The sequence below is a fragment of the Mustela nivalis genome, assembly GCF_964662115.1.
Source record: "Mustela nivalis genome assembly, chromosome: 11".
Lineage (NCBI taxonomy): Eukaryota > Metazoa > Chordata > Mammalia > Carnivora > Mustelidae > Mustela > Mustela nivalis.
The window spans coordinates 69857638-69872143 of record NC_139030.1 but is presented as its reverse complement, the minus strand read 5'-3'; the positions used below and the strand labels follow the sequence as shown (position 1 = coordinate 69872143).

Below are 14506 nucleotides of genomic sequence, written 5' to 3'. Positions count from 1 at the left end.
TGTCAAATAAATAAATAAATAAATCTTTAAAAAAAAAAAAAAAAAAGAAATGTTCTTTTGTGGTTAAAATTAGAGCTACCCTATGACCCAGCAATTGCACTTTAAGGTGTTTACCCAAAGAATACAAAAATACAGATTCGAAGGGGCACATGTCCCCCAGTGTTTATACTAACCTTATCATAATAGCTAAACTAAGGAAGCCATCCAGATGCCCACAGGCTAATGAACAGATGAAGATGTGGTGTGTACACACACACACACACACACACACACACACACACTCTCAGCCTCAAAAAGGATGAAATCTTGTCATTTGCAACAACGTGGATGGAACTAGAGGGCATAAAGCTGAGCAAAGTAGGTCAGTCAAAGAAAGACGGGTACCATACAGTTTCACTCACATGTGGAATTCAGGAAAGAAGACATGAACATAGGGGAAGGGGGAAAAGGAAAGAGAGAGAAAGGGAAAGAAACCATGAGAGACTCTTACCCACAGAGAACAGACTGAGGGTTGCTGGATGGACGCGGGTGGGGGATGGGCAGGGTGGGGAGTGGGCCCCACCCATAGGGTACACGATGAAACCCTGAATTGTGCTCCAGAAGTCAGGACAGCACTGTATGCAGGCTACTTAAAATTTAAATTTAAAAGAGAGAAAACCGCTCCTAAGGAGCCCTCCCTGCCATCTGACCTGGCCTTCCCCGGGTCTCCTGGTGACCCCTGCCTGCCCTGTCAGGTCCTGTTTCCCCTGGCAGAGGGCAGGCTCCCTCCAGCAGGGGGCGCTGCCAGCCAGTGCCACATGTCGCCTCCTCAGGGACCACCTCCCCTCCCTCTGCTGCCCGAGGTGTCCGCATCCGGGCCTGTCATGGACAGGAAGCACCGAGCTGGAGAATGAGCCCGGGTTTGGGTTCGAATCCAGCCAACGCTAGTTAACTGCTATCTCGTGCCTTTGTCAGCCTTGCTCAGAAGCTGCACGTGAAGTCCCCAGCCCCCTCCGGGGGTCGGAGCTATACATCCCACTGGGTGAACCTGACCTCTGGCATGTCCCGCAAACACCTGCAGCTCAGCTCCATCACCTTCGCTCCTGCCATTTTCCCCCCAAAGCAAGTTTCTCCTCTTCCCACTTCTGCTCCTGGGGTCCTGACCCCTCCTGGTACCCAAGCCAGACCACTGGTCACCATGCCCTGCCTAGGGCCTCACTGTTGGGGAATCACGAGTCACCTTGCCCTGAAAGCCCCCTTTCCCCCCACTCCCACCTAAAATATGCCCTGAGACACTTTCAGTCCTCCCTTCCCCCAGGACGAGTCGTCCTCGAAGTCCCAGCTTCAAGCCCCAATTCTGTGAAGAGCGCCCCAGAGCCCAGAGGTTTAATCGTTGTCTTCTCTGAGCCTTTCGTATGTACCTTTTTATAGCTTCTTTTTTTTTTAAGATTTTATTTATTTGACAGAGAGAGAAAGCACAAGTAGGGGGAGAGGGAGAGGGAGCAGGGAATCCCAGGAGCCTGGAATCATGACCTGCGCTGAAGGCAGACACTGAACCAACTGAGCCCCCCAGGTGCCCCCTACCTTTACTTTAATGTGTATTATATTTTGCTACAATCATTTACATCTGTAATATATGTTTATATTGTAGAGCAACATAGTTGTAGACCTTGTGTACTTTCATGATGCCTTTACTGGAACATGTATTATGTATTTGTTATAATAACTAATTTTGTTGTCTGACCTCAAGGGAACTGGTGTAGGACAGAGACCAAGTGGTACCCATGATGTGCATCTGAGTGCCTGACATCAGCGAACCTTCACTTAATGTTCTCTTGTGCCACCACTGCTGCTGTGGGGAGGGTAGTGTCCTCCAATCCTCGTTTGTCAAGTGTGCAAAGACATTTACTAAGCCAGTGTTCCTGGGTCTGGGCCCATGTGACAAGGAACAAGGTCAGACACATGAGAAGGATGTCGGCCTTGGGGTGTGGCCGGCCTGTGTTCTGGGGGCAATTCTGCACCTGCCTGGTCACTTGGCCTAAGTCCCCTCTAGCCTCAGGCCCCATCTCGTCATCTCTGACGTGACGTCCCTGGATGGGTCACTCCCACCACAGGCACAGCCTGTGCCCCCAGCCTGAAGTAAGGCCCCATAGGGTAAGTTTTTACACTCCCTTCCTTTGCTAGTGGGTTTCATTTGGAAGCTAAATTTAGTGACATCTAGAGAAATCATAATTCACTGGTCGAGGTAGTTCCTGGACCTGGAGGCCCCGAGTCCCAGAGGAGGCTGCATCTTCCTGTTACCAGGTTGTCCAGGACTGCTATCCCTCACGGCCTCTAAGCTTGGGGAGACCCTTTGCAGTGTCTAGTGACTCGGGGAGGAGAGATGGGTCGGCCTCCCTCAAAGGAGGGCTGGATAGGCTAACTGGTGGGATTCACTGGCGCGGACCCTGTGCCTTCCTGCCTCAGCTCCCTTGGGAACTGAGAGAGCTGGCCTGGACGGTCCTGGGGCCACATTGATCCGAGGCCCGGAGGCTGGGAGGCACCATGGAGAGAGGGGTTCTGGAAGCAGAGGCAAGCCTGACTTCTCCCCAGGCTGCTGGCCCGCCGGCGTCTCCTCGTCAGGAAGGCCATTACAGACACTGTCTGGTCCAATTCCCAATGCCAAGCCCGAGGAGAGCAACAGAGATGGAGACGGAGACAGAGAGAGACAGCTTTGCTTCCGAGCTAGTGTGAAACTCTTACTCCCCTGAGGGACCAGGGTCAACAGCCCTGCCTCCAGCCACCAGGGAGCCGTGGGAGACTGGTGCGGGCATCATAAATACAGTCGTTCATGACAGAATTCACTTTCTCATGCACAGCAGGCAAGCCGGGAATCAGACTCCCGAGCAGGTGCCCCACACAGTGGAGCATGAGGCTTGCCTCGGAAGCAGAGAGGGGCCCGGGGGCACAGGAGCACACAGCCTGTGCTGGCCTCCAAGAAGCCTTCCTGGACATCTCACCATCCCTGGGACTCATGGGAGCTACGTGGCCTGGGAACCTCGAAGGTCCCTCCAGGGCTGTGCTGGGTGTAGGGTCTCAGCCTTCTCCCAGGCCCAGCAGCAGAAGCCCATCAGCCCACTGGTGTCCTGGGATCCCTGTGGGGCTGGCAGGGGCACCCTCTCCACCCAACCATTCCTGGGAAAGCAGACTCTCCAGAGGGGAATGGGCCAGGCCCCAGCCAGCAGAGAAATTCTGGATCTTGACTCTGGCCTGCTTTGCAGAGTGCTGTAGCCCCACAGCGGTGGCCTCCATTTGACTCTGGGAGAGGGCTTGGTGGCCAGCAGAGAGCGAGCAGAGTGTCCTGCCTGTCAGAGCCGCTGCTTGGCCTAGGGACAATGCACAGACCACCTGTATTGCAGGGACCCCAGAGGGGTTGGGGAGTGGGAGGAGGGCTGTGCAGAAGGGCACAGGCAGCCAAAAGAACCTTGTAAAAATCTTACATGTCTGACGGCTTCTTGATTTGTGTTTGCTGGGGTGAGAGTGGTTTACCTTTATCCGTCCTCTCCTAGGGCCTCTGTCATCCTGTAGGAATGTCCCCTGACACTCTGTAGAGAGTCCAACTTCAAGTGGTAGAGTCTGACCTATGGGAGGACAGCTGGCCCCTCCTGCCGTCCGATTTGGAAGTGGATTCTTACAATCCCTGGGATGGGGTGGGGTAGGGTGGGGTGGGGGTGTGTTTCGTTTTTGGCCTTTGAGACAGCTCTGGGGAAGGTGCACAGAAGTCGGCAGAGAGGGGAGGGGGACTGAACCATGAGGATGTTCCCTCCAGCCCTGCTGGGGACCCCCAGGTATACTCCCCCTGCCCCAGCGACCAGTAGGGGCGGCTGGATCTCTGCCTTTCTGATCGGCCAGGTGAGCCTGGCACGGCTCCTGTAGGTGTTGGCCCCGTGTGCTAGGGGTGGTCTGTTTGTGGCCTGGAGCTGCCTGCAGATTCTGTCCTCTGAGAGCAAAACCTCTTATTTCCACTGTCTCTGGAGAAGGCATTTGTCCTGGAGATAGCCCCAGAGGCAAAGCGGCTCTGGGAAAGTGCCTAAAAGCCCTCAGCAAGAGGGAAGGGGCAACCCCCCTCCGCTGGGCATGGTAACCTTCTCAGAGCCTCCAGGGCCTGTCGCTGGCACCCTGGCTGCCTTTCCCTTAGGGTGAGTAATTGTGGAAGTTGCGGGCTGGCTGCACAGCTGTGTCCACTTCGTGTCCCACCTACCCCGGCCCGTGTGTCTGGGCTGTCAGGCAGAAGGGCAGCTGGTGGGTGTGGTGGGGATGCCTGCTGTGTGGATGGCCCCCAACAGGGAGAATCAGGATGCCCCAATCCTCTTCCAGCCTTGTCACTAACCAGCTGTGTTTCTGGCAAGTCACGGCCAGTCTCAGGTGCAGCCGACCTGGCTGACCAGGGACGTGCAGAATGTGGACGGGGCTGACTTAGCTGTTCTGGATCCTCTAGGGGCATCTTCTGAAGAGCTGGACGTATGGCAGAGTGTGGACATCGATTCCAGGGTTCAGGGCGAAGCCTGCTGCAGCATTTCTCCTGAGCTCCGGTGTGAGGCTGATGCTGCTGGCTGGGCCAGAGACTGAGAAGGCTTGAATGGGGGCTAGCAAGGAAGAGAGAGGGTTTCTAGAAGGAGGCCAGAGCTTCACTCCCATGCCAGCTTTGCGCTGGAGTCCATGCGACCTCCTCATTGTAAGCCTCTTTCCACAGAAGTTTATCAAGCACCTACTATGTGCCAGGGCTTGGTTTAAACCCTGGGGATCCATCTGGGGAAGAAACCCCAACCTGGCGAGACAAAGATGTTGGGTCCTGAGCCTCTTGTGTGCTGTGGCTTGGATCTCTGTAAGCCCTGAGCTAGTGGTCTCAGGGTGCCCTCAGTGGGTGTTTTTACAGATGCCCAAGCCAAGGCCTGGAGAGCTGAAGCTGCCTTCCCAAGGTGGCAGTGACCACAGTGGCAGCACCAGGATTCAGCTCGAGGCCTGAGCTCTCAGTTCCTGACTTCCAGGAGCTTCCAGAATGCTCGAGTCCTAGCACTGCTGCCTCAGTATGTACTGAGCTACTGGTTCATGACCCTTCTAGCACTAGAATTCCAAATGTTAACTGCTCAGCTTTCCTGGAGCAAAGCCTTCTGGGAGGCATGGAAGGGGTTCTTCAAATCCGTGACTAGACTTGGTTTGCTGATGTCTTACTCAGCATCTCTGCATTCAGGGTCCCGGGGGCATGACTTGGCCTTTGGTTCTTCTGCCATTTGGACAGAAGTCAGAGTCGTGTCTCGTTGGCATTTTATGGGGGAGACTGTGCATGGTGGGGGGCTGGGTGTACATGGACTATTTCTTTACCCGTCTCACAATTTTGCTGTGAACCTAAAACTGCTCTAAAAAAATAGTCTTCGGCAAAATAAACACATAAGAAAAATAAATAAGATAAAATGGGAAGTGTTTCCTCATCTGTAAACACTGGAACAGCTTAAGTAATACAGATAGGAATGACCAGGTTCTGGGAGATTCTGTGTAATGCTCTCGTAAAACAGTCTGGTTCCAGAGTCTTCGTAACCTGGTCGGCTTATCTCACAAATACTGAGACATTCAGATTTCCCCCTTTCCTTGTGTGAGTTTGGAAAAGAGGGCAAAATCGCGGGCGTGGTGATCACGGGTAGATGGGGCTGCCTGGCGTGGGGTCCTGAGGCCTGTGGCGCAGGCGGGAGCTTGGGGTGCCTGGGGACCCGCAGGTTTCTTCAGCCTCTGAGGCTTTTCCTACCAGCGTTCTTATTGGCCTGTTTGTCTTGCCATGGGATGATTGTTCCACGACTGGTGGCCATACTTGCAGAGATTGGGACCCTAAGTACTTTCCTCTGGGTGGAAGACATTTCCAGGTAGTGTTTCCTCAGAAGTGACCCACGGGGGTGCATTTTCTGAAGCTGTATATGACTAGCTTTGTCACTCCTCCTCCCCCAGGTTCGTGGCGGACCTTTTCCAGGTTCGTGGACCCTTTTCCAGAGAAACCCCAGGCGTCCTGGGATCGCCTGTCCACGTGCACCAGCAGGAAGCTCTCCTGGTCTGGTTCTTTTCTGCCTCTTTTTATGTCTGGAAGCCAGTGGGAAGTTTTCTGAACTCTTAGAGTCCAGAACTTTCCTTGTGATGTGGCATGGCTGCCCATGTTGTCCGTCGCTCTTCCCAGAACCTTGTGTTCTTTTAATCTGGGACCGACAGTCTCCCCTAAGCACAGGGACATTTCCCTCTGCATCTTGCCTGGGGCTGTGTCTCCTCCCTCCTTCCACATTCTTTGTCTTTTGCTCAGATGCTGGAGACCTCCGTGAGTCAGTCTCTGATTTACTGGTCATTTTTCATCAGTGTCCTTTTGCTAGTCTGCTCCCATTTCTTGCAAAATATGCCGTTTCCATACTTTTCTGGGATTTCCAAGAGCGTGTTCCTTGTTTCCTGGCTATGTTTCCCTTTGAAAACGGAGTATCTTCATTTTATCCACCCAGACTCCCCCGGCTTCTCTCCAAATGACGAATTCCACCGTTCTGAAAGTTTGGTCCCTGTGCTCTGGGCCATCCGTGAAGGGCTCAGCTCGCCGGTTTCCCCACTGTGGTCCTGATGTGAACCATTCCTTGTTTTCTACTCGTATTTACGGGCCCGTCAGAATGACATGGGTGGGTGGGATCTGGGCCTCCAGCCCGCCCTGGGGTCGGGGTGGGGGGTCTCTTCAAACTGTCAGGAGGCTGTGTCTGGGCTCAGCCAGGGGACAGAGGGCCACAGCTGAAGAACGGTGGTCGAAGAATGCTGGGGTGGGTGGAGGATGCTGTGCCCTGTGGGTTGGGCAAGACCCATGAGGGCAGGTGGTCAGCTACCAATGAACGTTCACCTCCAGATGGCATATTCCCCCGAGCCCAGGGCACCCGGGAGCCCAAGAGTTGGGAGGGGGGATGTTTTCAGTGTAGTGACTGGAAGGAGAGAGAGACACGGGTGGCTACAGGTGACAGCTGGCAGGGGGTAGCCCCTTTTGATGACCGGACAATGTCAGGGTTCTGTGGAGGTAGAGACCTCTACTTTCCTGCCTAACGGGGCAGTGAGGGCCAGAGCAAGGCCCTCCGTGGCCATGCCCCTAGGTTTGTGTGGGCAGGGCCTGGCTCCCTGAACCTCAAGTTCTGCCCCTCCAGCCTCTACTGGCAAAATCCCAGGGTGTGTGTGTGTGTGTGTGTGTGTGTGCTGTAGTGACCAGAGGTAACATATCTGTGCCCTTATTATTTCCCTCCTGATTCCCTACCCTGCTTTTTTTCAGCAGTCCAGCCAAGTTCAAGGTGCTTTGTCCCTTTCCTTTCTGGCTGCAGAGTCTTCACGCCATTTCCATTAAAAACGTTGTCCCTGTCTACTCTGTGTTCTAGTTGTTTCCAAACATGTTTCTTCCCCCCTCTTAGGTTTCTCGGATTATTTTCTGGGCTTTTTAAAATATTTCTGGCACACGATCAAAGCTCCCTCCGTGTTAGGAAGATGGATGAAAGGATGGGTGGAGGGATGGACGGTGGATGGCGGATAGATGTTGGAAGGGTGGGTGGGTGCAGAGATGCGTCGATGGTGGTTGGATGGAAGGAGGGAGGGGCGGGTGAATGGACAAACGGAAGGATGGGCGGACAGAGGGTGGGTGGAATGATGGATGGATGGATGGGTAGAAGGTAGGAGGGAAGGGTGAGTTGTGTGTGGATGGGTGGTGGGTGCATGGGTAGATGGACAGAAGACCTTATAATAAATGCCCCCTTAATCGCCCTGCCTCCCTTTTTGGAGAATTCGTGTTGGTGTTTCACCTCTTGGATTAGGTCCTGGAAATAAGAATCAGTGAAGACCCTTTACTGTGCACTGGTGCCCAAGGTCCCGGTGTGGGAGAGAGGAGCAAAGGTGCTCCCTCAGCGTAGCCACGGCTGCTACCCCCCTTCCCTGCAGGGCAGACAGAAGCAGAGCGTGAACCCCAGACAGGGCATACGCGTACGGTTTCAGGTGGCTGTTCTATGCGGGAGGCAGCCCTGGGCCCCAGATGTTTTGTGTTTGTTGCCGAGAACGCTGCCCGTGTCAGCAGACATGGCTGGGGTCAGGGTGACATCAAGGGGCCCAGGCCCCCAGCTTCTCTGTCAAGAAGACTAATGAAGCTGCTCCCTGCGGGCACATGCAGCAAAGTCCAAAGCTTACCACTGCTGGGGGATGGCCGCTGTCATTTTTGGCTTTTCACGGATGATCCTGTATTTCCCCTCGAAGGGTTGGCACAGCTCATATATCAAAAATGGTTGTAATCATTCCCTCTCTGAGGAAGGCTTCCATTCAGCTTTCTCTAGCTGCCCCCCTGATTAATTATCTAATTACAACCACATTCTCCAAGAGAGAGCAGCCTTTGACTTTCTGCCCGGGACCTCTTAGAAAGGCAGATGGATTTGGAGTGTTCAGGGCTTGAAGGAAAAGTAGTGTGTATGTGTGTGTGTTTGTGTGTGTGAAAACACCCGAGTTTCGGGGACAGTGTGTCTTCTCAGACCTTTGTCTTGGCTCAGCAGGAGTTTCTGGAGTTCTCTGGGGGATCTGTCAGGAAAGAGCTAGGAGTATGGAGACAGGAGGAAGCTTCCTGCTGCCCAGTGCCCAGTAGGATTAGGGACACACCACACACACACACACACACACACACATACACACACACATACCCCTTGCTGAAGATGTCACCTGTCACCTGTCACAGAAGGATCAGAGATCCTTCTGTGTTTTCATACCTTTCCACATCATTGTCCCAGAGCCTGGGGTTGACTGTCCTTGACCTCTTGTCCTGGAGGGAAATTCCTCATGGTGACCCTTCTCCCAGCCTCCTCCTTGGTCAAGCCATTCCTGACTCCTCCCCACCCACAGGCCCCTGCCAGCCTCCCATCTCGGCATCAGTTTACCCCCCACCCCCACCAGGGGAAGCCATCAAGGGCTCTCGGTGAATGGACTTGTCTGCTTGGGTTATGAAGTTTCTCTGGTTATTTCTGTGTTTGTTCTCCAGACATAGAAGTGCGCACGCCATGTGCATCAGGCTGTGGGCTAGGCACTAAAGACCACATGCGACCAAAGGGCTCACCAGTCAGTCTTAAGGAATCACTAATGAAACTCGGGGTTTTCCTGGGAAGGATGCTATCGGTTCCTGGCTGGTTGCAAATTGGCCACGGGTTCTGTAGGACTGGGGTCCCGCAGGACTAGGCGATCAGCCACCCACTGCCCTCCGGAACAGCTGGTGACAGGTGGGAAGTTGTCTTAGCCACGAGTTGCCACCTTGGAACAAGGTGTGGGGCCCACCTCTCCTGACCCTCCGTCCCTTCAGCTGGGCTAGGACTGCACATACATCCCACACATACACACCACAGCACAAACCCAGGTGCATGAACTTTCCAGCAGGTGTTGCAGTCCTTGACCACACACTCGTGCCCAGCAATCTTATCCCCTTCCTTCCACCAGAACTCATGACCTTGGGCTTACAAAAGCCACAAGTGTCTCAGATCTGGGCATCACACACTTGAGCTTCTTCCCAGCACATCTTCTCCAGCAAGCCCCGTGGCACACACGGTAGCCGGTGCGGTCTGGGGACCCCACCGCTGGGTCTCTCTCTCTGCCACTCCATCTGGCCTTCTGTCTGAACCCCCACCCTGTTTCCAGGCTGCAGGGTCAACCAGAAAGACAGACCCTCCTTACAGGAAGACAGGAGGCTTCGTGGGGAGCATGGCCTGGTCAATGGTTGGGCACCCCACCTGGTAGCTCGCTGGCCAGTCCCACGGCGCAGGGTGGGGTGGAGGAGATGCCCCTGCGCCCCTGGAGAGACTCGGCAAGACGCACTGTGCAGGTTTCACTGCATGCCGCGGGCAGGCACGACTGCCCTTGCACTCCTGCGACCCTTACACCCCCTTGTGGGGCCTTTGGATGTGGGACAGTTGTGTATCCTGATCACAAAGGCGGGTGCTAGAATCGCCATGTGATGAGCTGGGCTAGGACTGCACATACATCCCACACATACACACCACAGCACAAACACATCACACCACACACACAACCATGCAAACCACACACACTACACACAAACACACATCACACCACACACACACAGCACACATACAGTCACACACACCACACACGCATACACAGCACACGTACAACCACACACACCACAACACATACACAGCACACATACAACCACATATACCACACACACATACACACCACCCACACAATCACACATACATACACACCACACACAACACACAAAAACACATGTTACACTATACACACAACCACACACACCACACACACACACGTACAATCACACACACCACACACACAACCATGCATACCACACACATACCACATACATGACCACATACACCATACACACATAACCACACACACACATATACCACATACATATGCACAACACCACATATACACCATACACACATACACACAAAAACACACAGCCACACATACACACACATAGTACAATACGCACAAACACATCACACCACACATACAACCACACACAACCATACACATACACATACACTACACACATATACAACCACACAGACAACTGCACACACACATACCACAACAGATAGCCACACACTCACCAAACACATACACACACCACACTCCACACACGTATACACAATACACACACACACCACATATATACACACAATACACACACACACCACATATATATAGCCACACACACATAACCACACAGACACCCAACTCATACACATAACCAAACATACACACAACTATACTACACACAACCACACCACACACATACACAACCACACATACCACACACATACAAACACCACCACATACATACATAACACAAAAAAATACACACAGTGACACACAAACAACACACAACCACTACATATAACACCCACAGCCCCATATACTACATAAAAAACCACGCATACCCAAACACACACCACACATACTGCCCACACATACACAACCACGCAGACACGTAAAACACACCTAACCATACACACACACACATAAAAATACACACCAGACACACCACACAGAAACCACACATGCACACTACACACATATACAACCACACAGACAACTGCACACACACATACCACAACAGATAGCCAGCACTCACCAAACACATACACACACCACACTCCACACACGTACACAACCACACACACAACTGCACACATACAACCACAAATACCACACACATGTACACACAACCACACAGGCACACCCTGCGTGCGGTGGTGTCTCACCCTCCCTCTTGCGTGTCTTCCAGGCTGTCCTGTGGGGCTGAGGCTCAAGTGGAACTGGGACGCCTCCACATCTGTCACTTCTGAAACCCGAACAACCTCAAGGAAGCCTCCCCATCTGCGGTCCAGCACAGCGTGTGGACAAGGGCACAGCAGCGGCACCGAGTGGGAGAGCCCGGACTGCTCAGCTCCTGCCCCAGAGATGGTCCCCACAGAGGACGCGGCACTCATGGTCTTTCTTGCCAGTGACATTTCCTTGTCATCCTGGCCACTGTTCGGATATTTCTTCTCAGTTTTTTTTTTGTTGTTGTTTTTTTAGGGGGGGGTTTTATTCTTTCCGAAAATCTCTAGATTCAGGAACATATTTACAAGGATTGAAATTTTGGATTTGTATTTCCCTCTAAGTGCCTTTTTTAATGTATATTTTTTTAATAAAACAGAAATGCATTCCTGTACCTTCTGTTTAAACTGGACCAAGGCTCTCAGAAAAAGAACCTCGTGTTCCCTCACCCCCCAGCCTGTGCATGACTGTTCCACGAAAGCCTGGAACCCTCCTCACTCCTCGCCTCTTCTCTTTCTCATGATTTGCTCAGCTAACCATTTTTAAAATATTTTCTGTTTCAGTGTATATGTTGCTTATTTGTTTTATTTATTGAGATATTTTTAACAAGCTCGGTGACTGCAGCGTGGCTGTGTACCCCGCGCCCCTCCCAGGAATAATAAAGATGTCGGTGCAGCGCGTCTCCCCTCTCCTCTTCTGTACCGCGCAGCACGGAATCGGCCTGTCAGAGTCGGAGCGGCTTGCGGTAGTGACAGTCGGTTCCCTTTAGAAGGGACAAGAAAGGATGCGAGGCAGTTTATGTCCTGGGTCGTTGTTAGTCATTCTAGAAGCTACCAACCCTAACACGGTGCCAGGGCAACAGACCCAGGCCTGGGACAGCGGGCGAGGCCGGCCTCGGCCCCTCTGTGCGTCCGGCTTTTCAGCGGCTATGCCCCCCGAGGCCCCCGCTGTCAGAGCTGCTCTCCGGACCACTTCCCATTGCCAGGCTGTGTTCATCCCATGTCCGTCCCTCTGTCCGAGGCCAACGCTCCCCTGCGGGCCCTGAGGAGCCTTGCCCACCACCTTTCACCCGCACGCACATTCCCTGCTCCTTCAAAGTCTCAGATTGGGTTGAACCCCTGTGTTCACTGTAGGCTCCACAGGCCACGGTCCTGTCCCTCTGAGCCTTGTACACACTGCAGGGGGAGGTTGAGGAAGGAGCACCTGTGTGTACATGTAAGGTACTGGGGTACAGGCACCCCAGAAGGGCCACGGTCTGCCCCTAAGAAGGAGAATCTGGCTGAGGTCTGGTCTGGTGTAGACACAACTCCCTGGGGGCCAGGAGTCCAGCAACTCCAGGCTGCTGGCTTTGGAGTCCTTTACCGTGTCCACGGGCACTGCTAGGAGTGTGGGGAGCCTCTAGGCTAAGGGCTGGGGGATCACAAGTCACCAGGCCACCACCCTGAACCACCGGTGGCCTGTCTCCTGGGGATGGCAGATACTAGGTCTGATGGGCAGAGCTGTCCGCGGACAAGAGGCCACACAGAGACCCCTCACCCCCGGCTCCCAGACAGGATACTAGGGCCCAGGCCTGTGGTGGCCTGTGAAGCTTCCTTGTCCACTGAAACTACCGCCTGCTGCCACAGGGAGGGCAGGAGCTCTGGGAACGCCAGCCACATCTTCACTTTCATCAGCTGGCTGGCTCCTTGAAATGACCTTGAGGTAGCATGGCTTCCCTCCAGGCTGGCACCCCCTAGAGGGCTCCGTACACCCATCTGGGGGCCTGGTCCCTGCACCACAAGTCCCAGCATCAACGACACCCAGGAAGGCACACACGTACACCCAGAAAGGCATGCACGCACATGCATGTGTGCACGCACACACATGCACACCCATCGCAGAGGCCTCGGGAACACAGAGTTGGGCAGCTGTGATGTTGGCAGAGTCCAGAGCTGCCCTGGGCTGTCCCTGGGTCCTGCAGGGGCTGTTAGACACGCAGGCACCTCTCATCGAACGTGCGGGTGGGATGGCTGGGAAGAGCTCTTTCCGGACTCCCGAATTGCAAAAGCCATGCTTCCCCCTCCCAGAGTCGGGGCGGATGCTTGGTCTGCCTGTGTCATGGCCAGCCCTGGGCCTCCACTGTGGGTGACCAGGCCCAGACCCAGGGTGGATGTCTTGGCCAGGCATGAACACAGGACGTTCTGGGGATGAGGGGTGCCAGGGATGAGGACAGTCAGAGGTGGGGAGAGTCAGGGGTGCCTGGGAGAGTGAGGGGTGGGGCTCAGGGCCTCCAGTAGGGGACCCCAGGACTAGAATCCATGGAAAAAACTGAGGTCATATCCTAGGACATGGGACACCCCACTCTGCCGCTGGATTCCATTCCCCACTGAACACAAACACACTTGGAGGGGTTCTTGCTGCCTGCGGGCCCGGCCCTTAGCAAGAGAACGGTCATCCCCAGCCCGGGGTTCTAGCCCAGCTTTTGACACCCGGTCTAACAGCCTTCACCTGTATGTGTCTTCCTTCCTGTACCAAATCAGGTGCTTCCTGATAGGAGAGCGGCAGTCCCAAAAGGACATGCAAAGATGGGAAAAGGTAGTAATTTGTAAGTCACTGGAAGCATTTTCTAGAAGGCACGGCCAAGTCTCTCTGGGTCTGTGGGACTGACCAGACCAATATTAGCATCTCGGGAGATGAACTGATCCCACGTCCCAGGAGGGGCACGGAACCGGCATCTTCATGTCCTGGTTTCATGTAGAAATGAGTGGCCTACGGCGTGTGGACAACTCCTCCCGCAACTGCCTCTTGCCTTCTGGAAGGAGTAGAGCACATTGGAATAACTCCTCCCCTGCTGAAGAGAAGCATCAGTCCTAATATTTAAGGAACGGTGTGGCCAATGATTTTTTATTCCAACTAACAAGTTCACCTTTGCTTTTTATGCATTTAGTTTGGTTCTAGCACGTTGCCTCCTTTCATGTTCTAGTCATTGACCCTGGGCTCTGGGCCACCTGCTTAAATACTCCTTTTGATGACATGCCCTCTACTTCGGACTGCAACCCAGGAGAATCAGAAACTCTGCCCGAAGGTGAACCATGAGAGACTATGGACTCTGAAAAACAATCTGAGGGTTTTGAAGGGGCGGGGGGGAGGGTGGGAGGTTGGGGGAACCAGATGGTGGGTATTA

At 53.7% G+C, this 14506-nt stretch overlaps 1 protein-coding gene across 1 annotated transcript in view; it reads left to right on the top strand.

The window, feature by feature from the left end:
* TWIST2 (twist family bHLH transcription factor 2) overlaps positions 1-12018 on the top strand; it is a 50529-nt gene extending 38511 nt beyond the window's left edge. Inside the window, exon 2 of the mRNA XM_082690105.1 lies at positions 11309-12018. The gene's annotated coding sequence lies outside the window, so the exon portion shown is untranslated. The remainder of the gene's footprint in view (positions 1-11308) is intronic.
* The last annotated feature ends 2488 nt before the right edge of the window (positions 12019-14506 follow it).